The 24,810-nt window shown below is 39.9% G+C and overlaps 1 protein-coding gene across 1 annotated transcript in view; it reads left to right on the top strand.

Annotated features, from left to right (window-relative positions):
* Positions 1 to 24,810, top strand: part of KCNN2 (potassium calcium-activated channel subfamily N member 2) — a 300,746-nt gene that overhangs the window by 74,502 nt on the left and 201,434 nt on the right. Inside the window, exon 6 of the mRNA XM_064502223.1 lies at positions 2,050 to 2,149. The gene's annotated coding sequence lies outside the window, so the exon portion shown is untranslated. The remainder of the gene's footprint in view (positions 1 to 2,049; positions 2,150 to 24,810) is intronic.

Raw genomic sequence — 24,810 nt, 5'->3', positions numbered from 1 at the left:
CATTGAACATTTTGATTTTCAGAGGCAAAACTAGGTAAGAACAAGAAACAAATGTCAGGCCTTATTCTTCAGCTCTTGATCACCTGAAACGCCTATTGACTGGAGTGGGATTCCTGAGGAAACCACGGAGTTCTGGGAGAGTAGGGTGACAGAGTTTTGTAAGAGATGCTTTAGACTAGCTATTCTTTTTACTCAAGTGTACACCAGAAGTCATTTTTTTGATTGCCAGTGGAATTGCACAGCTGTATAAAGTAGGCAAGGATAATGAGAGAGGATGAGTTCACTTTTCAAGTTACTTAGTTTTGCTAAAATTTTCATGCTAGGACTATGCGAAGTAGTACAGAAGAAATACTATTGGTATATCTTGCTGTATTATCTCTGTAGATGCTGCTGTCTCATATTTATATGGCTGTGTAGGTGATACTCTGTATTAATCAATATAAGCTCCTCAGTGTGTTTTTCAGTGCTCATCAATCATCATTAATTTTGCAGGATAAACAGTTGACATTTTTGTTTCTATACTTCACATAGATTCATTTCTTCTTTCTAGTTTTATGCTACAAAAAAAGATATTTCTTCTGGAAAAAATCTTGTTATTTTTGGTTTCAGTTTTTTAGCTTGGCCTTACACATAAATATAATATTGTTTACATATTATTGAAATGCAGTCATAGAATAATTTAGGTTAGAGGTGGTCATTTAGTCTGATTTGCTGTTCAGAGAAGAGCTAACTTTAAAGCCGTATTGGGTTGTGCAAGACGTTGTTTGGTCAAGTTTTGAAAATCTCAAGGAAGACCATTGCAGTACTTCTCTGGGCAAACTTTTCCAGTGCTTAACCATGACTAATGTACTGCAGACAGTATTGTAGGTTTGTATTTGTTGACTCAAGCTATGTTAATTAATATATAAATATTTTTACAAATTAAGTGATGTGCTTCCACTTCCTAGTTGCTTATTAGCAATATGGAATGCCGTCAACCTGAGTAGGCTTATTAAAATCCCAAGCTTCCAGACAAATAATGTTTAGTTTCTTTTCTAATAGTCTGTGGACAGAACACCTATGTTCCCCTTTTTAGTATTTTCCTCTGGGCAGACAGGGAAAGAAACATTTAAATCAAGTGACAATAGCAAGAGAATGTATCCAAATACATTTTAAAATGGAGCTAGGAGTGAGAATATTTTCAATGGGAAAATTAAGAGAATATGTTGCCACGGTACCTGCTGAAGACGTTAGCCCATTTCCTCATACTATTATGTGGAACACTGCTGGACTGTAAGTTGTTGTTCCTGAGTCAGCACCAGCCTGAAGGCTTTTTCTAACAATGCATTAAAATGATTTCCCTTTAAATATGGAAACCCTCAAGGGAGGACATGCAGTATTTCCTTTGTGTTTTCACTCTTCATCCATCTTCTTGGTGCTACTCACCCCTTGCCCTACCAGAACACAGCATCTCATCCTACCTTCCACATCTGCCTCTGCTTCTTCTCACATTGCTCTGCCCTGCCAGAGGAGCTCAGGAGACGCAGTTTCTATCGTGGATACCTTGTGCTAGCAGTGTTTGCCTAGACGTGGCGAGCCCACCTAAAGCCTTCAGGTAGTCCGACTTTCCCTCTGACCTTCCTCGGTCTGTCCACCTGTTGTTAGTAACAAAGCAAGCACCTTGATCAGGAGTGAACACCCTCAGGCACCATAGTTGCAGATCCAGAGCAGGTCACTTGGGGCTAAGGCTGACTTTTCCATGGACTGAGATACAAGCTCACACAGTTGTCACTGGGCTCCAAGTTATCTCCTGCGGGCTTTGTCTGAGCAACACAGATCAGATAATCTGGCGATGGCAGTCAGAGAAGCCTGTTTCACGTTGAGGATAGAAGATGGTCCATGCAGTGGGCACTATAGACAAACTGTGAATTGGGTTCAAAGCCAAGATAATGGACAATGTTGTCAGAAAAGCTAAAGGCCCAGGGACATACTGGAAATGTATCAGGGTAAGCACTTGGTGTCTCAAGTCTTTTGCTAGTGCTCTAATCATAGTACTGTGCTTCCTCTCAGGTCACAGGGACAGTGGTTGCCAGCATGCCATGACTGCTTGCAAAGCCAAATTGAAACTTCAGCATAGAGCGAAAAGGAGAAGGATGACACTAGTGAACATGTAAGTGAATGTGTTTTTACTGCTTGAGCTCCTAGTTAAATCCCATAAATTAGCACTTACACCTTGGCTTTCTCTTTCAAATTCAATTAAAACAAATGGAGCACGTGAAATTGAAAACTACTCTGCCATTTATTGAACGTTTATGTACATAAAAGCCTCAGCTTATGAAAAATCATGAATTAATCATAACACAGTGCTGGGATGTGATGACTTCATCAACTGTTGGTTTTGTCCTCTGTATCATTTGTGTTCTCTATACTTAGATGTGTTCTGTAGTTGTTCTGATATACCCAGCTAATGACTTGGTCTGCCCCTTCTCCAGGTAAACTACAATGATGTGATATCAAATAAAAAGGCTAAATCTTCCACTGAGTACTGGCAGTTAAAAAGAATAGTTAGGTTTCTTTTGCCTGAAAAGAGTTCACAGAAGACACTGGATTACATGGTAATGACTCTTCATAGTAGACCATGGCACCACTTGTGACTTCATTATTGTTCCTTCCTTGGGAAGTATTAGCTGCTTCATGGCTGGAATAGTTTTATGACAATTATTCCTGTCCTTTTGGTTTAGAAAGTGAAAAATAAGTAGTGGTAATCACTTTTAGTGGTAATCATTTTTAGATCTTATACAAATCTCACAGGATTTTTGGAAGTATTATTTCTAAATATGAGCCTTGTTTTGTTTTTTATGTAGTGAGTGCTTCATTCTGTCCTCCAGTGCTTGTGTGTAGTACATTGTGGTCAAAAAATGAAGTGAATGGATTTAGAGGGACCTATTCCTGCTCCCACTGTAATCAGTGGAAACAGTTCAATTCTTGATACAGTGGACCAAAATCTGGGCTTCTTAGGTTGGAAAGGAAATACAGAATATAAATTAGGCCAGATTCTATCATTCAGAAGTGTGCAAGCATGGGTGCATCTGTGTTCCTTTTAGATAAAAATGATCTGGAAGAGAGATGTCTTTTTGAATATTGCTGTTTATCATTATGGTAGACCAAATCGGTCATGTTGTAAGTATTCCTACCTTTTTTTCCATAGGTTAATCAGTGACAAGTAGAAAGACAAATAGAAGGGCTGGGTCATTACTATGTAGTTCTTGCTTCAACTCTGCCAGGAAACAGAAATGTGGTGCTAGTATGCCCTGGGTGTTTTTCATCGTGCAGTAGAAGACTACATGTTTTACTGGCATGCAGCTTAAAGCATCTTTATTTTTCTTTTAAATGTAAGTTGTTCATGCTTCCACGCTGAAAGGCATGATTTGTCTTTCTGGAATCTGAAGTCCTCTGATTATCCCTATATTACTTTACAAAGAGGGCTCAGCCCTGCTTTTGAGGGAGGAACAGCAGAAGTAAAAGTTGTCCTGCACCTGTATTCACAGAATCATCGAGGTTGGCTGGGACCTCTGGAGATGATCTACTCCACTGCCCCTACACCAAGCAGGGTCAACTAGAGCAGGTTGTACAAGGTCATTGTCCAGTTGGGTTTTGAATATCTCTAACGATGCAGGCTTCACAGCCTCTCTGGGCAACTTGTTCCAATGCTTGATCACCCTCACTGTGAAAAAATGTTTAAATGCAATTTTTAGTATTTCAGTTTGTGCCCATTGTCTCTTGTCCTTTCACTGGATACCACTGAGAAGAGTCTAGCTCTGTCTTCCTTACACCCTCTCACCAGAGCCTTCTCTTTGTGAAACAGAACAGTGCCAGCTCTTTCAGCCTCTCCTCATATGGCAGATGCTCTAGTCCCTTAATCATCTTAGTGGCCCTTTGCTGGACTTGCTCCAGTATGTCCATGTCCTTCTTGTACTGGGAAGCCCAGAACTGGACACAGTACTCCAGATGTGTCTCACCAGGGCTGAGTAGAGGGGAATAACCCGAGACTTTCTGGCGGCGCTCTTCCTAATGCAGCCCAAAATGCCCGCAACCTTCTTTGCCGCAAGGGTGCGTTGCCAGCTCACGTTTAACCTGGTGTCCGCTAGGACTCCCGGGCCCTTCCCTGCCAAGCTGCTCTCCGGCTGCTCGTTCCCCAGCCTGTACTGGTGCGTGGGATTGTGCCTTCCCCGCTGCAGGACTTGGCATTTCCGTCTGGTGAAATTAAGGAGGTTCCTGTTTGCTAATTTCTCCAGCCTGTTGAGATCCCTCTTAACAGCAGCACAGCTATTTGGTCTGTCAACCGCTCCCTCTTTTGGATCATCTGCAAATTTGCTGAGGGTGTGTATTGTCCCATCAGCAGGGTCATTAATGAAGATGTTAAACAGTCTTGGTACCAGTAGTGACCCCCAGGGAATACCACTAGCGACTGGCCTCCAACTGGACTTTGTGCTATTGATCGCAACACTTTGAACCCAACAATTCTGCTAGTATTCATTCCACCTCAGAGTCCGCTTATCTAGGCCGTACTTCATCAGTTTGTCAACAAGGTTGTTATGGGAGACAGTGTCAAAAGCCTTACTAAAGTCAAGATAAATAATGTCCATGGCTTGTCCTTTATTCACCAAGCTAGCCTTCTATCATAGAAGGCTATGAGGTTGCTCAGGCTTAATTTTCTCTTCATAAATCCATACTGATTACTCCCAATCACTTTCTTGTCTGATGCATATTTAGAAATGGTTTCCATGATTATTTGCTCTTGACCTTCCCAGGGATCAAGGCTTTGGATTCTTCAGGGACTGCAGTCAGCAAAGGGACTATTAATTAATCCTCAAAGTGCTCACTACTGTGATGTAAACTTCTCTCTGCAAGGTGTTAGAGCACAGCTCAGGTGTTTTGGTGCTGGCCAACATGTGGAGATACATCGTGTACAACTTGCAGCTTGGGAGAGTCCAAACTGTAGCTTGTGGGGGCTGTTACGTGCCAAAGTACATGGAATTTCAACAGAGGAAAGTATCTTCGGTCAGTGATGCTCTACGTATCAAAATGAAGAGCTGAACTTGCTCCCTCACTAACAGGTGAAGATAGTGTGGAGGTGAGAGAATTCCCTCTACTGCTTCCTCTGGCCCCTGTGGGAAGTTTTATTGTCAGCAGGGGATTTCTCTCACTTTCTTGATTCCAACTTGCCTTGACCCCTGTGGGCTGTGCCTGCCCCACAGGCTTACATTCGCACCCTGCAAACTGCTGCTGTCATCCACAAGAGCAGGCTACAGGTCTAATGCCAATGGCTGGAGAAAAGACAGAATAATATGCATCCCACAAGAGGTGAGACAATTTGTAGGGTGCCTCAGCCTGCCACTCAGAGGTATGATTTTGCATTTTATTTGTCACACTTAGGACCAGTGGAGTCTCTTTTCTGCTACCCCTATGAATGCAACTACCCAGCACTTAGTAGCCAGCCTCATTTACTGTGCGCTTCTGTGATGCAGTGTGTGGTGGGCAGAAAAACCTGTGGAGGAGCAGAAACAGCAAAGAGAAAACTGCTGCCACAGGAGCTGACGCAAGGTGGAATCGGGAGCTCTGCATGGGGGTGGTTTCCACAGACTGGCCAGTGGGCTATTCTGCAGTCCCAGATCCCCATTTTTACAAGGACACTATGGAGGCATTCCCCCCGATGGTTTTAGTAGCTCGCACTTACCCCCTATGCTGGATTTTCTGCACCCTATTATGGCAGCCTGAACTGTGGCTCCTCTGAGGGAAATCACCCTTGGCCTCTGGCTGTTTAGTTCAGGGCCCTTTGTGCTTTTGGAGTAATACATGGATGAGGAGGAAAGAGAGGCAAATGAGAACTGAACTTTTTCACTGTTAGCAGCACACTGGGCCTGCCATTTACTGCAGCAGCTTCAAATGAGCAGCTGCATCCTAGAAATGATCTTATCATTTATAACACAAATGGATCTACATATCTTTTTCTGTATGGTGATGCTATGCCCCTATTCAAAGGGCGATGATATCATGTCAAATGAGTCATCTCTTTTCATGAATAAATTTAATATCTCATTCCTTAACTTGTACCTGCTGTGTTTCAGAGTAGTAGTAGTCCTGCAAGGCTGTAATAGGTAGTGTTATAAAAAACTGTATTTAAAAAAAAAACCCCTTCCACAGAAGCAAGCTAGTTTGCTTCCTTTGTACTTCTATTATGAAATTAGTGAATTTATTGTTTTAACTTCGAAAATGGCAATAGGAAAGGATTTTGTTTGCTAAGTAGAAAGGCAGATGGAATGTTAGAGGCAACCTCGGTGCCATTCATGGAATTTATGAAAATGCTGTATCCCCAGGAGGCTAGCTGAGCATAAAATGCTGAACAGCAAATGGTGAGTTCCCCACTGCAGTTGAAAGCAAATCTATAAATAGCACAGCAAAGGAATAACCCTCTAGCTAGTGAACAAGCGAAGAAGAAATTCCCTCCTTGGACTTGCTTTGCATACTAATGAAGACGTAGGGTGGAGGGGAGAGAGAAGGAAGCAAGGAAGAAAAAAAGAAAGAAAAATGGCTGTAGATTGCTTGTTTACCAGATTATAGAGATGCCATGTGCTTGCCAGTTCATTTAAGTGTATTCTTCTCAGTGCTGAAGGAGAGGAAAATAATAGAATCTGCTTTTCAGAAGATGACTTATTTGTGGAACTGTGTGACAAAGAGACTGACTTGTGGCATTTTCCTTCCAAAGTATGCCTTTTATTGTGACTAATGCAAGCAGCCTGTAGGATATATAAAGCAGAAAAGGCTTTGTGAAAGAGGAATTTTATTACAGAAGAGCATGTTTGGTCTTTTGTGGTGAAATCAGATGCCTCCTGTCATTCTAGCATTGGAGGTTGTGAATAGCTCATTGTTCCTACTGTCTGCGCTACTGCAGTGATCCTTTGTCATCTTTCGTTCCCATTCTGTCTGCTAACAATTATTTACCCAGTTGTCAAAGTGAAAACCTTTTCATTTGGTATCTAGCATGAATCACAGCTACCAATACTTGTAGAAGATTGACAATAGATAGATGGAAGGACACATGGTGTAGTTTATCATTTTGGTAGCTCAGTGTAAGGGAGGAATCAGTATGTAGAGAGGAGCCATGCGGTATTCTTCACTATGAAATACATTTTTCTATCATTTTATATCTGTCTAGCTCTAAAAGCTTGTTATGTTACCTGTTAAACATGTTCTTATGTAGGCAGCAAAATTCAGCTCTGTATCTAAGAGAAGACAGCAGAATTGAGGCAGTTGTGTGTGTGTGTGTGTGTGTGTGTGTAAAACAAATGAGCAGCAGTACACTTGAACATGTCCAGCATTGCTCACAATATTCCACTAATCCAAATCGAAATCTTACTCTTCAATTTTTATTGCTTATTTTTATTGTTTGTTCTTTATGTATTGTGGCCCCATTTCTATAGCATGTATACTTTCTTGTTTGCATGCTTAGCTTCTCTGCCCTCTGATAAACTCAAGTAAAAGGAGTTAAATTAAGGTGATCGGCATTCCTGATTTACAAATCATGTACCCAAATCTCTGTATGGCTGAGAGTCTTAAAACATTAACTATATACCTGTGAAAGCAAGGGGAAGCTCCAGGGATATTAGGATGGGTGATGACAGTATCTTCTCAGAGGTCCCACAGCTTCAGCATGAGGCTGGATTAGGCGAGGCCTGCAGTTAGATTTCGAGGTATCTTTGCTATATCAGCTTTAGCAGCTTTGGGAATTCAGACTTTGCTACCAGCAAAGTCTTGCCCTTAGCCATGTGATATAATAGCAGCACAGAGTCGCAGTTGAATGAGTAACTAATTAGCCATAGGTTTCCCATCTCCAGCTTAGATGGAAAGATTGGTGAGGAAAAGCCTGTAGGACAGACTTTACCTCTTCATGGCAGCCAAAACCTGCAGCACTAGGATCACAGTGGACTGTAATCCCTACACCTAGGGGAGCTTTGGGCTCCCTCAGATGATGCAAGTAGTTATGGATGCACTGAGCAGCTCTGCTTCAGCCTGTTTCCTGGTAGACAGTTCCTGTTTTCTGGAGAATATGTAAGCTTTTTCCACATACATTTGTTCAGTATCCACTCCCCACGACTTCACAGTGCTTGTTGTGACTTCTGCTGCAGCTGGAGTTCTGGTCACAGCTGGAAAATTTGCCCTATCCGAAGTTAGGATATGACTTTGTGCAGTTTCAGTAACTGAGGACCTGTTACTGTTGTCTCATGATGAGATAATTTAGTCTTGAAAATGTTCACTGACAAAAACCAAGAGACATATCCCAAATTTGTGGTCTAATGCTAGAGGAAGTGTCAGAGTATCCATATTTTCCAAGGGTGAGTCTATGTTTCTATACCACTGGTCAGGAAGGGAGTTTATTCATTGGTATTGCTGATCTTAGAGAAATAATCTGGTTTAGTAAAATTAAATGAAGAGCTACTTTGAACGAAAGCAGCTTCTAATCTCCTGTGCCTTTGAGAATGTCCAATACAATAAATAAAAATATTTTTCTACTTAATTTTGTGCATCATGATTTTTGTTGTGAAACAAGTAAAACATTAAAGAAATAACAAAGTAGATTTGAGGAGTAATAAACAAATTAAAGGTTTGGAGCAATCGCTTGCATTTGCTGCGTACCTTGTCTACCTTGTACAGTTGAGAGATCCATTAGTATTCAGGGAAAGCAGGACTGAGCTGTAACATTTCAGCAGTTATACATGCTAAAGTCAAACTGATTCTCAGATGGTCAGGTACTAATATTTTTAAGGTGAGTGTTTTTTAGTATTTGAAGAACAAATAGAACTGCAGGCTACTTCGTGTGATTTTAGCTCTATTTGGACCATATCCTATAATCCATGTAAACTGAATAGTCCAAAGAATAAAGGAGATTTGCTTTTTGTCTACCTGGAGTTTTGGATATAGCTTTTGAATATGATGAAAATGATTATGAGGAGTGAGCATTTTCACCGCTTTAAAACAGAAACCTGCAGAAGACTACCAGTTAGGCAGCGGTTGTAATGTTAAAAAGCGGTCTTTCCTCATTTAGTGGCTGAATTACTTCCTTTGTGCTCCTGAAGCCTCTGCTCTGATTCTTATTGACAGCCGTGACATCTTCTGAGGGACTCTGTGTCTGCCAACTGCACATTGCTGTGCTCAGCAAGCAGATCACTCCCCAGTGCAGCTCATCTTTTTGATATTTTCCCCCAGGTTTTGAATACAGTTCCAGTATACACAATCAGCAGAACCTCTGGGCAAAATGTTTATTTGAAGCGGCTGGCTACACATGATCAAAGCCCTCTTTGGTTATTAATCTCGATTGAATTTTTACATTATAAATTATTCAGTCATCAGAAAGAAGTACTGTAGTGACAGAGGTGTATGCTACTGGATTAAAAAGTGAAAATAAAAATATTAAGTGTATAAACAAGGAAAAGTTGTAGTAACTCAGCTTTCCTGATATTTATGTACACCCTAATTCAGTGGCTGTGGCAGCTGCAAAATGGAGGCAGCACTGGTCTGCAGAATCAGTGATGGTTCTGCTTTTCAAACACCAGCTTCCCTCATTGCACATGTGTGCATGTAAACAGACATTCATTTAAGCGTGTTTCTGTCCCCAAAAGTGGCCAAGAAAGAAGCTATTTGTGAAGTCTGCAAGGGTTCAGGCTTGAGCTTCCATTTTTTTCAGTTCCCCGCTCCAAAAAATACTTATCACCAGGATGTAGTTTAGACCCAGCTCTTTTTCAGAGATTTAAAAAAAAAAAAGAATATACATTTTGTTGTTAAATTGTGGTCCATGCTTTTTTTCAAACTGCCATATCTTCAGCTTCAAACTGATTATTGTGAACTCTTAAGAAATAGCTATAATTAGCACTCATAAAATCAAGATTTTTGTGATTGAATTCTTTTGATCATTGTATATGGTGTTAAAATGGAAGCAAAATTTCATTGCTTTAATATACAGAGAAATTAATAATTTCTTACATTTTGTCCACCAAAGGTTAAGATAAGTATCAAAGATTAAGAAGGTTGATATTTCTCTGTAGAAATTAATAAAGAGTTCCCTCATTAACAGAGAGTGGCCAACTATATACTAATAAGAATGAAGAGAGTGTGTTGTAATGTGTTACAGTAATACACTGTAAAATAGTCCATTGGAAAATCAAAATGGTACATGGACTAGGGACCCTGAGGCTGGGAATTGCTCATGCAGACAAGTATTGCATTGCTTGAATATATTTTTTGAATGAATGTATTTGAAGCCCAGTTTGCTTTCATGTCAAGTAGTTTGGAATTTTCATCCTTATGTCTATTAACAACAAAGATTTTTACAAAGCTGGATATAGTTATAGCCACAGTGGCGTTCCTCCAGTCTTTTCCTGTGCATTGCCAGTGCACTGCTTATCATTCACTACGCACGAATACCTAGTCCGTGTGGGAGCACAGTCCAGAGAGAATCAAAAGCAAGTGAGCATGATTCGGACCTTAAAAGGTAGAAATAAGAAGTGGATCAAATGTCTTCTTCTGTTCTTCCTTTTTGGTTCATTGATTGGCATGTATTTCACATGTCTTCTAACTTTTTGTTAAGTACACAAGACCAGTGTTAATTCTTGGGAAACGAAGGAAAGATAGAGTGGGTAATGCATTAGGTGGGAAGGAAGACTGATGATTCCTACAAAAGATTTCCTGTGTGACTTAGGGATTTCCATGGGCCTTTTCTGCCTAGTCACTTAGAAGTTTTTAAAAATCCCACCACATTTTTTCAGTCTGCTTTAGCATCCACGTTAGCAGAATACTCCATCGAAGGAGGAATTCGAGAGACCTAGTGGATTGACATTTGAGATCTTTGGGTAGGAGTTGCTAGATAATGGGAAATTGGCCTTCGCTTACGCTATTGTGAGCAGAGAGAAGAAAGAGGGTTGAAGACTGCTGCTCTAGGTGATGTCCTGCCCAGGAATATGGACTGCTCTTACAGGTAGAAGGTTGGTGGTGGACCTTCCTGGTGAGGGAGGGAGCTGGTATTTGGGGGTGAGGGGAAGGGAAGAAAGAAGGTGCTAATCTTTCATATTTGTTCAGTAATTGTAGAAAGAATTAGTGACCTTGAACAAGAAAACGAGAGTTTAAACAAGCTCCTGTGGTGTTTCTCCTATACTCCTGGCTGGTAAGTGTGCAAAATGTTTTTGCCCTGTTCCCCATCTGTGCTATACTTAAGAAGCAATAAAGATGACTGCCAGCTTTCTCTGGGGCAGACCCTGTGATAGTACCTTAATTCTCCACTGGGGGAAAGTGGTAGCCGTGTGTCTGTGTTCATTTGTTCCTAAAATCTAAGGCCGGGGAATACAAGAGTATGGAGTGTATAAAACAGCGTGTGTAAGGGATGCTGTGGTTATTGCCTGGAGAGAGACTGCCGAGGAATGAGGCACTGTGGTGACAGCAGGCGTAGTCCTCTTTTTGTCAAGGCTCCTTGCCTTGCTTGGCTCGTCTGCTGGGTCCCATTCAGTTCTGCAGACAGCAGGGGGGACCTGGCCCTTCTGCTCAGCTCCCCTGCTCAGACACAGGCACAGGGGAGGCACTAATGGAGATTTTAGTTTAATCCAAACTGTAGGCAGCAGTATTTGGGAACAGCAAGCCCTGAGTTTTATTCCCAGTAATGATCCTAAAGCCAGTGCAGAACAGATGGTGCCTGTGAAGTCTTGCAAAGTCACAGCATAATTAACTACTCTCTTTAATTAATTTTTTTCTATATACTCAACAGGACAGTACTGCATCCTTGTATATAGTCAAAGCTTTTCTTCCATGTGGCAAAGTCTGTTTGTGTCTATTTGAAAGCTTTGAGTCCAAATTCATGCAATAGGTCTGATTCTTAAGTTTTGTTCTAGAGAACAGAGTACGCAAGGGGGCTGAAAGGGTAAAAGACTTGTTAGGTTGGCTGCATAACTTTGGAGGACAGTTTTATCAGCAATGTAATACAAAATGGCCTTAGCTTTGGCTGCAAAGTGGTCCCCCGTATCCTATGAGCCTCATGCGTTACTTTTAAGGCCATCTCAAGTATGATTTAGAAGAAAAACTTAGCTTTTCCCTGCCCTCAGCAGTGATCAGTGTTTGGTACCTCTTTTCCCAGGATAGGCAATGCAGAGAGGAACAGAGGAAGATTTAAAATTTTGGCAGAAGCAGTCTGACCGTCTCAAACTTGATTTAATTACGGGCTGAATTAATGTGGTGGTTGGGCAATTTGGACATATTGATTCAATTCTGAATTCCTGATACATTTTCAGACTGTGCAGTTGAACGTGTTACAGAAAAGTATTCCTTTTAGTTTCTTCCCTTCCCTCTTCATATTGATAATCTGCAATAGAGCTTCTTCACAAGTCTGTTTTCCTTAAGATGAATTGTAAACAGTTCATTTTAAAAACAGCAAAGCTTCCAGAAGTCAGTACACAGTCAGTGCAAATAGAAAATAAAGGCCAGGGAAATATTAATAGACAAACATGATCCACAGAGGGGCTTGTCACTTTTTTTTCAGTTCTATCAGCTTAGTCTAACATAGATAAGACCTCTTTTTGCAAAGCCTGACTTGTTTAAATCCTTAAAAATTCGTTTTCCTTGCCTTACCTGTGGTAAGGAAGAATTGAGTCTTTTTTTTTTTTTTTTTTTTTTTTTTTAGCTTAAGACTACTAAAGTGTTTTCTGTCATTCAACCTCAATTATATGAGGAAAGCTGCTTTCCTTGTCAGTGTAAGAATCCAGTGGAATATTTGTAAGTATATCTTGATAATATCATAAAGGCAATATTATTCTTTATGTCTGTGCAAAAGTAATAACCATTACAAAAATCAGACAAACAAAAACAATTAATATGTGTCTTAAAGTATTGCAACTAGTAGTAGGTATCTGAAAAGAAGACCCAAAATATATAATATATGCTATTTAATTTGCATTTATAAAGACCTTGCTAGGAATTAGAGTAAAGACTTCGTCTGAAACCGATGTATTTCACACTGATCATGTTACAGCAATATCTTTATGTTAATTCTGAACATCTCTTCTAGAGAAAAATAGTGGAGCCTTTCTGCAGCATACTTAATCAATAATAATAATCAATATCTGCATCAATAATTGGTATCAATCAGCAACTGTTTCGTTTATTGTATAAGGTATCTGTCAAATTCGAACAACTGGCAAAGTGCTTAGGGCTTGTGGATATATGCTGCTTATTCTAACGCTAAATAATTATGCAAGATCTGGAAAATGGAAGACAGAAAATGTAGTTTTCTGTTTCTCATTAAATTAATAGGACACACTGTTTTCTGTGTTAATTTTTCTGAGTTAAGAGCTTACCCCAGTTATTCAATCTTTGCACTGTTTCTCAGAATATGAAAAACAAGGCATGTGGATATTGTTGCTAATATTGCTTTAAATTTATTAATTATAAATCTGTAATTCAGCCAGGTATTGATCTGTATGCATATGCGAAAAATATTTTGCTATGTAGGACTGTGTGATGCTAGAATCATACTTCATGACTTTTCAAGACAATAGATTTCTTTGGTGAAAAATCTCATGAAAATTCATTTGCTATAAAATTTCAAGAAGTAGAAATGAGCTTGCAGTCGAGACCTAACTTTTGTAGGAAGATGTGGTTGTGGGTGAGAGAGAGTGAGAAAGAGAGTAAGAAAATGCATTTCTATTTACACACTGCCTCTTGTTACAAGAAAGATGTAGGAGCAGTTTGTCATCCATCTGAGGGGAAGAGAAAATATCCCCATTTGGAAGTAATTTGCTTTAGGTTAGATGCATTGTGTCAAATGCGCGGAGTGCAGGGAGGATTTTGCTTTTAGCTCTGAGCCTGCTATAGACAATACTGGAAATTCTGGATTTTCAGATCTGGTGTTTTTCAGCAGTAGCGACAGGTACCTGCACGTACCTTTTCAGTGCCCCAAATGACCTGAGCTAGCATTGGGAGCACTGTCCTGTGAAGGGATGGCCCAAAGGTGCTTGGAGACGAGAGCAAGAAGACCCTGCCCTGCTGTGTCTCTGGTCCCAGACACGGCTGCACCAAGGAGTCTTTATGAGTTTCTTCCCTAATGGACGCAGCTGCCTGCAACACCACAAATGTGGGTAACAGCCAGGTAGGAAGGGCAGTGACGTACGCGTGTTTCTGTGGGGGAATTACACTCTTCATGGAACAGAAAGTAGAAATTTCCACTTGGCCAAAGAAAGTCAGTTGGACATCAGGAATTGATTTATTCCGCACTTTGCTGGGTTGTAGTTTGTCATTCACACGGAAGTCAAATAATGGTTTCTCCATTGATGAATCACTGAGCTGATGTTAGCGATCTGGAGTAATCTACTTAGAAACGAGTTGTATGTATGACCGGTAATGGGAAGTTCTTTCAGTTCTTTAGCCACTTCTGAGAAAACAATCTCTTTTAGTAGCCTTTCTCATGCATCTAGAAACATCAAAGTGGAATTCAATTTAATGCTGAAGACTTATAGCCTGCCCTCCTGGTGTATTTGCTTTTCAGTATGTTTGCCTTCCTCTTTGCTTTGAGCTGTATGTGCTGCTATTTCATTAATAATTTCTAGTGATGAAAAATCAAATGGATGAGGTGGGAGCTCCTGAAAACAATGTAGAAACTCCTGCACTGGTGTTAATGGAGAGACTTGAGGCTCTGAAATTGCCTGAAAGTAGGCCTAGACAACCACTGGGAGTGAGTGGGATACTTGGATTTGCTGAGGCCCCACAGTGACTTCTGTTATTCTTCCTCCCCACAGGCACACTATGGAAGTGGCTGATGTGACTGTTAAATGCAGAGTAGCTTCAGATCTCAGATGGGTACTAATTTATGCACCTTGTACTTTCTTTAGCAGAAGGTGTTTGTGCGTTTGGATGTGGACCTAAAATGATAGTTTTTAAGGAAATCATCAGTTAAGTCAGCCTGGTATGCTTCGTACTATCTCACTGTATCCAGACAGGAGGGCAGAGAAATGCCTTTGCCTGGTTCTGGAGTTTCTGTGTGGTTTGAGGGCAACTAGCCAAACACCCGTTAGAGGCTCTGCTTCTGCAATGCAAAGAGTTGTTAAAGCCAACAGCAGTGGAGTGTGAGTAATCTCGGGATACGCCGCTTCTTGGCTTTGCGCTGCTCCTTTGTAGGTGAACAGGGTGAACCTGGTGGGATACCTTCCCCTCTCTTCCTGCAGCTGTGAGGACATCCAGAACAGTGAATACTTGAGTGAAGCTGGACTTCTTGTGCCTACTTCTGTAGTAAGAAGCCTGGGAATTTCACAGACAAACTTTGAAAGAATCTTTTGTGACAAAAACTGGGATAAATGTGTGTATGGCAATACATCCGGTTTTAATTTTTATTGTGAATTCCACTGTTCTTTGGAGGAATAAAGGAATAGGTGAGGTTCATGCCCTGTCACAATTGCAAAGTGTCTGTAGAGGCCAATGAACCATAAATTTCTTTTTCAGCCTCTCAAAAAGTGTTTTCAGCTCAAGTAGATATATGTTGAAGATATCAGAAATTTTTTTAAAAATAACTGTTATCTCTATGTAGCCAGACTAGATTTGCACCAGGCAAACATAACCAAAAAGCCCCATGCAACAAACTTAGAACTGAGAAGATTGTTTTGCTTTATTTTTCAGTCAACACAGGATACATAAAGGAAAGTGAGGGAAGCCCAATCATTGTGGTATCTAGGAAGAGTAATGGTTACATCAGTGGCTTGTCATTCAGTTAGAGCTCAGCTTGCCTGAGAGAGAATGACTTTAAAAACACTGCTATCTCAAAATAGAAGAGTGTGCTGATACCTGACATATCTTGAAATCTCATTAAATTTCATTGAAAGTTCATTTTTTATTATAGTAAATGAGCCTGAAGTTTCATTTTGATAAATAGGCTCCTTCCATTTGGCAGAAACAGAAAGATTAATTTAACAGCAGAGGTAGTTTGGATTGTGTCCTGTGTTTTATTTTTAGCTTTTTATGTTGATCCAATACAATTAATCATGCCATCTTATAACTTACAATCAGGCCTACAGCAAGTTGGGGTGGACTCTACTATCCTTCCTTTATCCCTGATCAGCCCTATCAGTGAAGTCCTATTCTTCAGCTGTTGTGAACAAGCTGCAAGTGAAATATAAGTCATTAATTCATATACCGAAGACTGCAAAGAAAATAATGTCTCATTTATTTCTTTGTTATGTATTGAACACCCACCATAGCTTTTGCTCTGTACAGGGGAGCCCAGCAATATGGCTCCTACTAGAAGCTATACTAGAAGCATAACTATTTCCTGTTTCTGTGAATATACTTCAGGTTTCTCCTGATTCAGGCTGAATCTTTGCAGCCTGCCACATTTTTCTTGCTCCTTTTTCAGAGATACAGCATAAACACTTTATTCAACCCTCTTGATTTGTGTGCTTCAATGATTATTCATGTCCATATCCGCCATCTGTTCAGCTTTGCAGGTGTGAAGGTGGATGTGACCAAAGTCTAGGCTGTGGCAGGAGTGTGGACGCTTCAGGGTTCATAGCTGAAGTGGAGGGGAAATGCAACTTGTGAAGGAGGCCAAAGAGATGTTGTGAACCTTTAGAAAGCTGAAAAATGTGGGGACACTTACCCTTAATGCAGCTGAGTTGGTTTTACAGGCAGGTCTTGAGGCCAGAATTACATATGTCGATTTGTTTTCTAGCTGTATGTTGATGTATATCAGATACACGGAGTTGTTATATATGCGAAAAACAACCATGCCTTCCCATCTCCTTCTTCCTAATCTAGATTTCTTGGGTTCATTCCAGTGTCAAAACACTTAAAAGTAGCTGCCATTTTGGTTTAAAAAAAAAAAAAAAAAAAAAAAAAAAAAAAAAAAAGGAATCTGCCACAGTAAGATTTCTTCCTTACCCTCAGAGTGGAGCTTTAAAATCACCTGGGATGGGCAAGAGAGGAGGCAGGAAATAGTAAAAGACACCTTAAATTTTCCAGCTCAGTTTCTTTCATAAAAAGAATATGAATTTAGCTACTGTTGTCTGAAATTCTAAAATTAATGTGAAGTTTAGCAATTATTTCAGTTGATCTGTGCCTTTCAAAAAGAAACTTTTTAAAGTTAAAATTTGATTTTTCATTTTAAAATGTTTTTCAATTTTATTAGAGAAGCAAACTTAAACAAAAGGATTAATTTGGGGAAAATATATTGTTAAAAATCATTGTAACTTTTTTCCTTATAGAAATCCAAAAATTAAAAAATTCAATGCTGAATGCTTTTAAAATTGTTGTGCAAACAGAACAATATTGAAGAGGTCAGGTCCTGGGCCAGCATTAGTTTTCTATACATCAGACTAAATTCTTTAAGAGATTTCACACTAGGGCATAGTCTTCTGCATCACTACTGGCTTTTTTTCAGGTCAGCTGCTGATCTAAAAAATTTAAAAAATGGTCTATTTATAAAAATGATTTAAAAAAATCTGCTTGTGGGCACTTTCTCAAGAATGAGAACCGTGATCCAAAAAAGTATTTTGACTTCCAGTTCCTAGTTAGGGTTCTAATTACTCTGTTTTTAATTGAAGCTGGGCTTTGAGCCATGAGGGAACTTCAGAGCCTTTCACAAAACCAGGAAGGAAAAGAAAGTGGTGCCAGCATCATTATAAACTGGCAAGCAGAATATTTGCCTGGGTGCTGGAAAATTGAAGAGTCTGGTTTTGAGTAGAGTAGAGGAGTCTTGAACTCAGATTCATTATGCTGGAGACATATCAACCCATGGGCTATAAGGATAACGTTTGTTTCGTATATCCCTCTTCCATTTAATGAACTTTATCTAAATCCCTTCTTAATTTAGCCTGAATTAATTTACATTTCAAAAATGTTAAAAGAAGGTGTTTTTATACTTTTTCATTTTAATATCTATTCTAAACTATTCTCTGAGTTTGACTCGAAGCTAAACCAACATGTCCAACCCCTTTTCCTTTGGACAGAACATAGACCCTACGGGTAGTTTAATGTGTTCTGAGAGCAATGATTTTGCAAACAGATTCCGTACTCTCATTTGTGTTATGTGTCCCAGGTAAGGGCACTGGGACCACAAAAACAACACCCAGTATTGTCATTAGTGAGCTATAAAAGATGGAGTTACGGCTGCGGACACGTTCTCGGGTAGACAAATTCCAGACTACAATGTCCTGAAGGAAGTAACTTCCTCGGGGTCTTCCAGCAAGTTGCTTGCAGAACCGTGGCTAGAAGTGAAGTCTGCTGAGGCTCCGTCCAGTGCTTTGTCTGGCTGGACACGCCGCCTTTTCTCAATAAAGAAAGGAAGAAGAGTAGTCTCTGTCCAGTACTTCCCACTGTATCGTATAGCAGTATCTTATTACAGTTTCTTACTTTCTTCTCTCCCATTTTCCGAATTCAAATCTCTTTGCTTGTGCCACTGTTTCATCTAGACATAAGGAAATTTTTATGTGGCTCCATTATACTTTTTATTAGTGGCATGTAATTACTGACCGTTGAGCTCAGCTCTAGCAGTAACAGATGTAGAGCACAACTGTCCCTTAGAAGCGTTATTCCCTTGGTGTAGGTATAGGTAACTTCATAGCCAGTTCACTGAAAGCCTTTACCTGTGGGTTTTGGCATCTGCAGAGCAAGCATGATTAGAAACATTAATAAAGTCATACATGAAGCAAAAAAAGTGTGATTTCAAGTGCCTTGCTGCAGTAGAAAATATTAAATTACTTGCTTAGGATAGAAATGCTTTATATTGCACTTTCAGCACTATGATAGTCTAGTTCACTTTAATGAATGAGAGGTATTTTGAATGTAACAGGAGAGAAGTCATTTCAATAACAATCATTTGCCACTGGAAAATTATATACTAAAAATGGTGTGATAATAGAGTAAAGTAATTTTAAGTAACTTTAGATTAAGAAAGAAATGCATAGGCTTCGCTATGAGGTATAATAATAGTAATTGTCAAAAATGGCCTTCCCTGTCCCGTGTGTGGATCATTGGATGACATTCTTGCATGAAGACTGGAGTACTCGGAGGACATCTTTCACACTTAGTCATTCCTGAAACAGAGAAGTCAGCTAAGTGCTACCAGAAGCCCTACTTTAGCTTGGCAGGTCTGGCATCACTGTTGCCTGAGGGTTTCTCCTGCCTGTCTCTAACATCTGTGATGCCTCCTCTAATACTCAGCTTATAAAATAGGAAGGGATTCTGGATCACATTACCTAGCCCTTGCCGTACATTTGTGAAGGCTGAGCTTAAGAGTAGTTAGGTTTTCTGCCCTGCTCCTCTGATCGAGAAACAGGTAGAGAATCCCGCTCTGTGCAATATGCAGTCTGACAACCCCACTGACATAAGGCTCTAGGAGAAGAAAGATGATCTCCACAGTTTTGCATTAGTATCCCCTTAAAAAGGAAGTTTGGTTTTGACCCCAGGCAACTGGTGGTGGTTGTGAATTATGAAACACTGGGGTGAAAGCCTTCATAAATTTTTACTCTCTTAAGATAGCTGGAACAATTCTTGATTTTTATAAAAAGGCTTATTTTTCAAATTAGTGATTTCGGAGGTCTCAGTTCCTGGGGCCCATTTTGAAATATTTGACTGTGTCTTGTTTTTTATAGGAATGTTGATTATCTCTTTTAAGGAGTCTCTAACTTGGTGCATAAATTTTGAGGAATGCCATATTAGTTACTTCTGAAAAAAAGGAAACATACCTAATCTAATTTTTTTAATCTAATTTTTCATCTCTTTAACGTCTTGTGGCACTGGGTTCCAGGCATGAATTATGTGCTGTAAACAGAAGATTACAGCTCCAATTGTTCACTACATTACAGTTTTGAGCTCATAACTCACATCTGTTCATACAGAAAGCAGGTCTTCTGTAGCTGCCCATGGCAAAGAAAAATGAAAATATGTGACATCCTATTTCTATTAAAATAATAATGCCACTTAGCATTTTTATGACTCCATGCTTAAAGCCTTTTACAGACATTAACCAATTAATCCTCACAACAGTGCTCTGCTATGTTTAGCCTACAATTAGGGGTTGTATTGAAAGCTGCCTACTGTCCTCATTAATTACCTTCTGCAAGTGGAGCTATCAGGCGTCAGCTCTAGATTTTCTCATTTGCAGCGATGCACTGCAGCATTCCCCTGGCCTCCTGTCCTCTGCTAGGAAGCTTTCATAAACGCTGCTGCTGCCCGTGTCTTGACCTGATAATTAGAAACACTACATCTTCGTGGTCACTTTGGAGAATAAGAAACAAGTAAACAAATGAATAAGTCACACTGGTACTCTGTTGTCCTTGTGTCTTCTAAGCTGTTTAAATTACTCATAAATAAGAAATGGTAAAGGCATTTGTCAAGCAGGCAGACTGGGAGCAAGTTTTTGTTGAACATGGAATTTCTGATTAGGTGCTTGTAAAATCTGGATAACTCCTTAATTTTTGAAATGAGGATGATGGGAAAAAATGGCAAATAATCCTTGTCTACAAGCTTATCTGCGATTGCTAAAAATTCTCAAATCATAAACAATTTTTATTAACAGTGGTACCAGTAAATGAATGAATCTTCATTATGCATCTGAAAGACAAAAATATTACTGTTTTAAACTGGGTAAACTGAGGCACGAAAATGAAATGGTCATATAAGAAAATAGTTGTTAAAAGACTCTACATCTTGTGCCTCCCAGCTCTGTGCTTTTACCTTGTTTCATATTTGACATTCTGTGCTCAAGCCTTCTTAACCTTCTTCTCATGTCAAATGCCAAGAGCAGCCATAACATGCTGTCCTTAGAATTATAAATATCCCAGCCTTGATCTGTGAACTTCTAGATAGGAATTCCAATTACTTTGGTGTCTGCATCATTTACTTCAGTTCGCATCACTGTCGGTGAAAAAGTCACCTGAAACTCACACATTAGCCTTTGGGGATTCATTGAGGTATTTCATTAGAAAGTGAAGAACATCATGGTTGAAATTTAAACTGCAATAAGCAATGTGAAAATGTTTTGCTTTTTTCTGGCCTCTCTTTTTGTATTTTAAGTGATATCTTTCCAACAAGATGAAGGTTTTTGACGTTACAAATGATCACATTTAGTAGTGAATCTGCTCCTTATTTGAAAGTAACAGCATTGGCGCACCTTTACGTTATCTAAAATAGGTATAATCTCAAAGTGTGTAAAAGTCAGGAAGCAGGTTTGGGTTATATTCTCTATGTTGGAGGGTGCTTTGAGATTTGTCACACACAAGGACTCTTTCAAACCCAAGGGAAAACTTAAGCTTTTATCACTTCAACGTAGAGAGGGTGAATTTTATTCGGGACTCAAATATATCATCATGACATATCAGGAGCCACTGCTATTACACAAGAGTTGCTGGGAAAAGATTAGTATTCCTTTCGGTAGAATTAGTTTATAATTGGTCGCACTTTATTCTGTTGCAAAAAATAGGCCTGCAGACTGCTTCAAATGACTCGCATTTACAAATGTGGCAGTTTGTGCTTTTAAATCTCAAAACTGATCTGGTACAAGAAGAACAGGAAGCACAATTATATAGAAACCACAGCAACTGTAGAAACCATATTTTGAGTAGCAAATTCTTGCCTGGGTTTACCCATTTGCAGAGAGCTTGACAAGAGGGAGCATGGAGTCCCTGCTGTAGCACGTTGGGCGTGGGATTTGGCAGTGTTCGCAGAGCACGGTCTGCCCTGCTCTGACCGTGCGTCCTGCACAACCTGCTACCCCAGCGGTGCTTGGGCCTCGGCTACTCTCTGTGACAAAGAGGTAAAAATACTGTAACAGCTTTTCTTCTCTTGTACTTGCTGTAGGCAGTTCTGCCAGAATTTCTGCTGATCTGGAAGTCCTGTGCTTTCAGGGATACGGTACAGCAAATGGAAACTTACTGTTCTGAAGTGTCAACAGAAAGCCTGACATCACCCTATTTCCATTCCGTATAATGGCAATAGGTGCTGGCAAATAGGTGGATGTCTCCAGGAGCCTTTATGGAACCGTAAGCAAACATGTGAGAACAGGGGCCAGTATATAAGAGGGAGATGCATAGTAAATGACAGATTTGGAGAAAATAACCGTACTTTAAATGAAGCAACTACTTGTGTAATTCCAATTTTCTGCTTGGATGCAAAGGGCACTGTATCTTTGATCAAGGGTTATTAAATAGTGCAAATGAAGGAATTAATATGAGGGGTATCTTACCCAAGAAGGGCAGCCTTTTTTAATTAGCAGGGGATGCTCATTCCTATGCAACAGTGAGCAGCTTGAAAGCTTGTCTCCAGATTTGTGGGAACAAAACGGTAGATTGTTCATATGAATAGAGGCATAAAGTGAAGTGCAGATTAAGGTAGCCTGTGTTCCTTAATTTCAGGTGCATTTGGCATTGCACAACATCATTTTCTTTGGCAGACTGTTGATCTATGTACTGTATGCACAATGGTTCCTTTCTGGTTCTGCAGTCAGAAAAGGAGTCATGTGAGTTGTGGCAGTATCAGCTGACTATGGAGCTGAGGTGGGAAATATTCATGAGGTTCTATGTCAGAGATGAAGCGATCATTAAAATCTCCTACAATTTAACATTTATTCATGACCGTTCTCCTCTTTATGAACAGACTGTGTAAGCCAAAAGGATATCTGACAGCAAAATAAAAGTCTGACACGTTAAGGCACATACTACTGGAAAATTTTGCTACTGCAATTGCAAAGGTCTGACAATAAATTTCATAGATGCACTGTGGTTCCTTCTTCATGGACTGGGGCTGTTCTTTGGGGTGACATTTGCCTTCCAGGCTTCTGTCTTGAAGAAAGAACTAGAAAGTGATAATGTTGGAGCAGATTCTTATTTTTCATTTATGACTGAAAAGTTTTGATTGGTTTAGGCTCCGGCCTAGCTGTCTGCATGAATGAATGCTGGAGTAGAAAGCTGTCTCCCAGTGCTGCAGGAACAAAATATTGATAAGACCATGAAGACATCCTGCAAACTGTGATATGGAAGTATAAGCACTTTAATGTTGTTCTACTTGCTTTTTGATACCAGCCTTTTTAATCCAGGTTCTTACCTGATTACCCTTGTTATGGGAGAAAGCTTGTAGCGTTGAGACAGATCTTCCGCTGAGGTTAAGAGGCTTAGCCTTGTGATCCCCCGGGATGACAAACTGCATGATACATTAACCTGACCATTGCAGAGATTCAGCTGCTTGAAGATCCTTCCGCAGCACTCAGCTAAAAAAATAGCTGTCTTGCTGTGACTCTGGTGCATTGAAATGGAATAGATATTCAAAGATGAACAGAAATAGCAAATGAGGGAACTTGTAAGATGAAATCTTTGCTATTGCTCGTTTGCCTGGGATCAGCTTTCCATGCCTGAATGCAGGTGGCTTGCTGTTGAGGGCCTCTGCCTTTAGAGCTTGGCGTCTTTATACGAGATCTGACTTTTGTTTTCTTCCAGGTCTCTTTGTAGGGTTTCTTAATTTAACTGTTGTTTCAGTGACTTGATAATAATCTGCCATCAGCAGGACTGGAGAGATTGAATATGAACTGATCTTTTTCTAAATCATGTTTGAATAATGGAATGCTTCTGCTGAAAGCATTATAAAATGCTAGCAACAAGCACAAGAAGCTACATAATATTGTACACAAATACAGAAAATAAAAGTAGTGTTCAGTAGTTACCTGAAGTGCTAACGAAAAAAAGGACTGTGGATGAATGGGAAAGGAAGGTGCATCACTCGTTAATTCACATAACCATGTAGAGATTCAAGGTCACAGAGAGATTTTGTTGGAGATTAGCAATGCTGTAGAAGAGAAAGGGACTCTTCAGTTAAACTGTTAGGACAATATCATTGTTTTGTACCATTTGTTTTTTTTTTTTCTTTTCAACAAAAAGTTTTGACAGTAAGGATAATTTTTAAAGTGCTGAGGAAAATCAGATCCTGTCCAGTCATGATACAAGCAGGAAGGTCCCAGCTGCCCTGAACCAGCTGGTATGCCTGTGTTTGGGAGGGGACAGACCTGAAATCACTGAAGACCTGAAATCATGTGTGATTTGATACTTCTGAAACAATTAAGGAATTAGATTTGTAAATGGAAAACCATTGGAGCCTAACTGAGCAGTGACCTGCAAATGTGCAGTGACATTTAAAAGAATACGCAGTGAGTTCTAGGAGTCGACACACTTAAATATCTGCTGACCAAGGGAAAATTATAAAAACATACAAAGACTGCCAGGAATTTAATTACAGAAGCCTGCCAGCTGCCTCTCTGCTTGAGATCAACGCTTTCTGTTGCCTCTTTTGACTCTCTGTATATTCTACTGCAGTAAAGCACCTGCTGTGGCTGGAGCTGATTTGGCCCTGACAGATATATAAAAGCTCCAGAGAAAGTGAGCAGTTTAAGTGTCTTTTGACCTGCTGCCTGGTGCAAAGTTTCCCTGTTACAGGAGAATACAAAAAGTCATCAGCATAACTCAGGATTTATATCAGCAAAACAAAGTGGAAAATTTGATTCAAATAACTCCAATGGACCTGGGAAGGAGACTGTCAAGTTACCCTGTGTATTGTATGCAATAATGTTATCTTAAAAGCCCTGGAAGAAATAAGGAGAACTAAATTCCACTGTCAAGTATATCTGCAATCTTCTGCAAGTCTGGAGTAATGTTACCGATTTCATAGGAGTCACTGCTTGTATATGCCTGGCATAAATAGCAGTTGGGCTGTATGAGCAAGTGCTGTGGCTATTCTGCAGTGAGAAAATGGGCACATGATATTTCATTT

This window comes from Dromaius novaehollandiae, chromosome Z, assembly GCF_036370855.1.
Source record: "Dromaius novaehollandiae isolate bDroNov1 chromosome Z, bDroNov1.hap1, whole genome shotgun sequence".
Classification (NCBI taxonomy): domain Eukaryota; kingdom Metazoa; phylum Chordata; class Aves; order Casuariiformes; family Dromaiidae; genus Dromaius; species Dromaius novaehollandiae.
The sequence above is the reverse complement of the archived record's forward strand: the minus strand, read 5'-3'. Positions and strand labels throughout refer to the sequence as shown.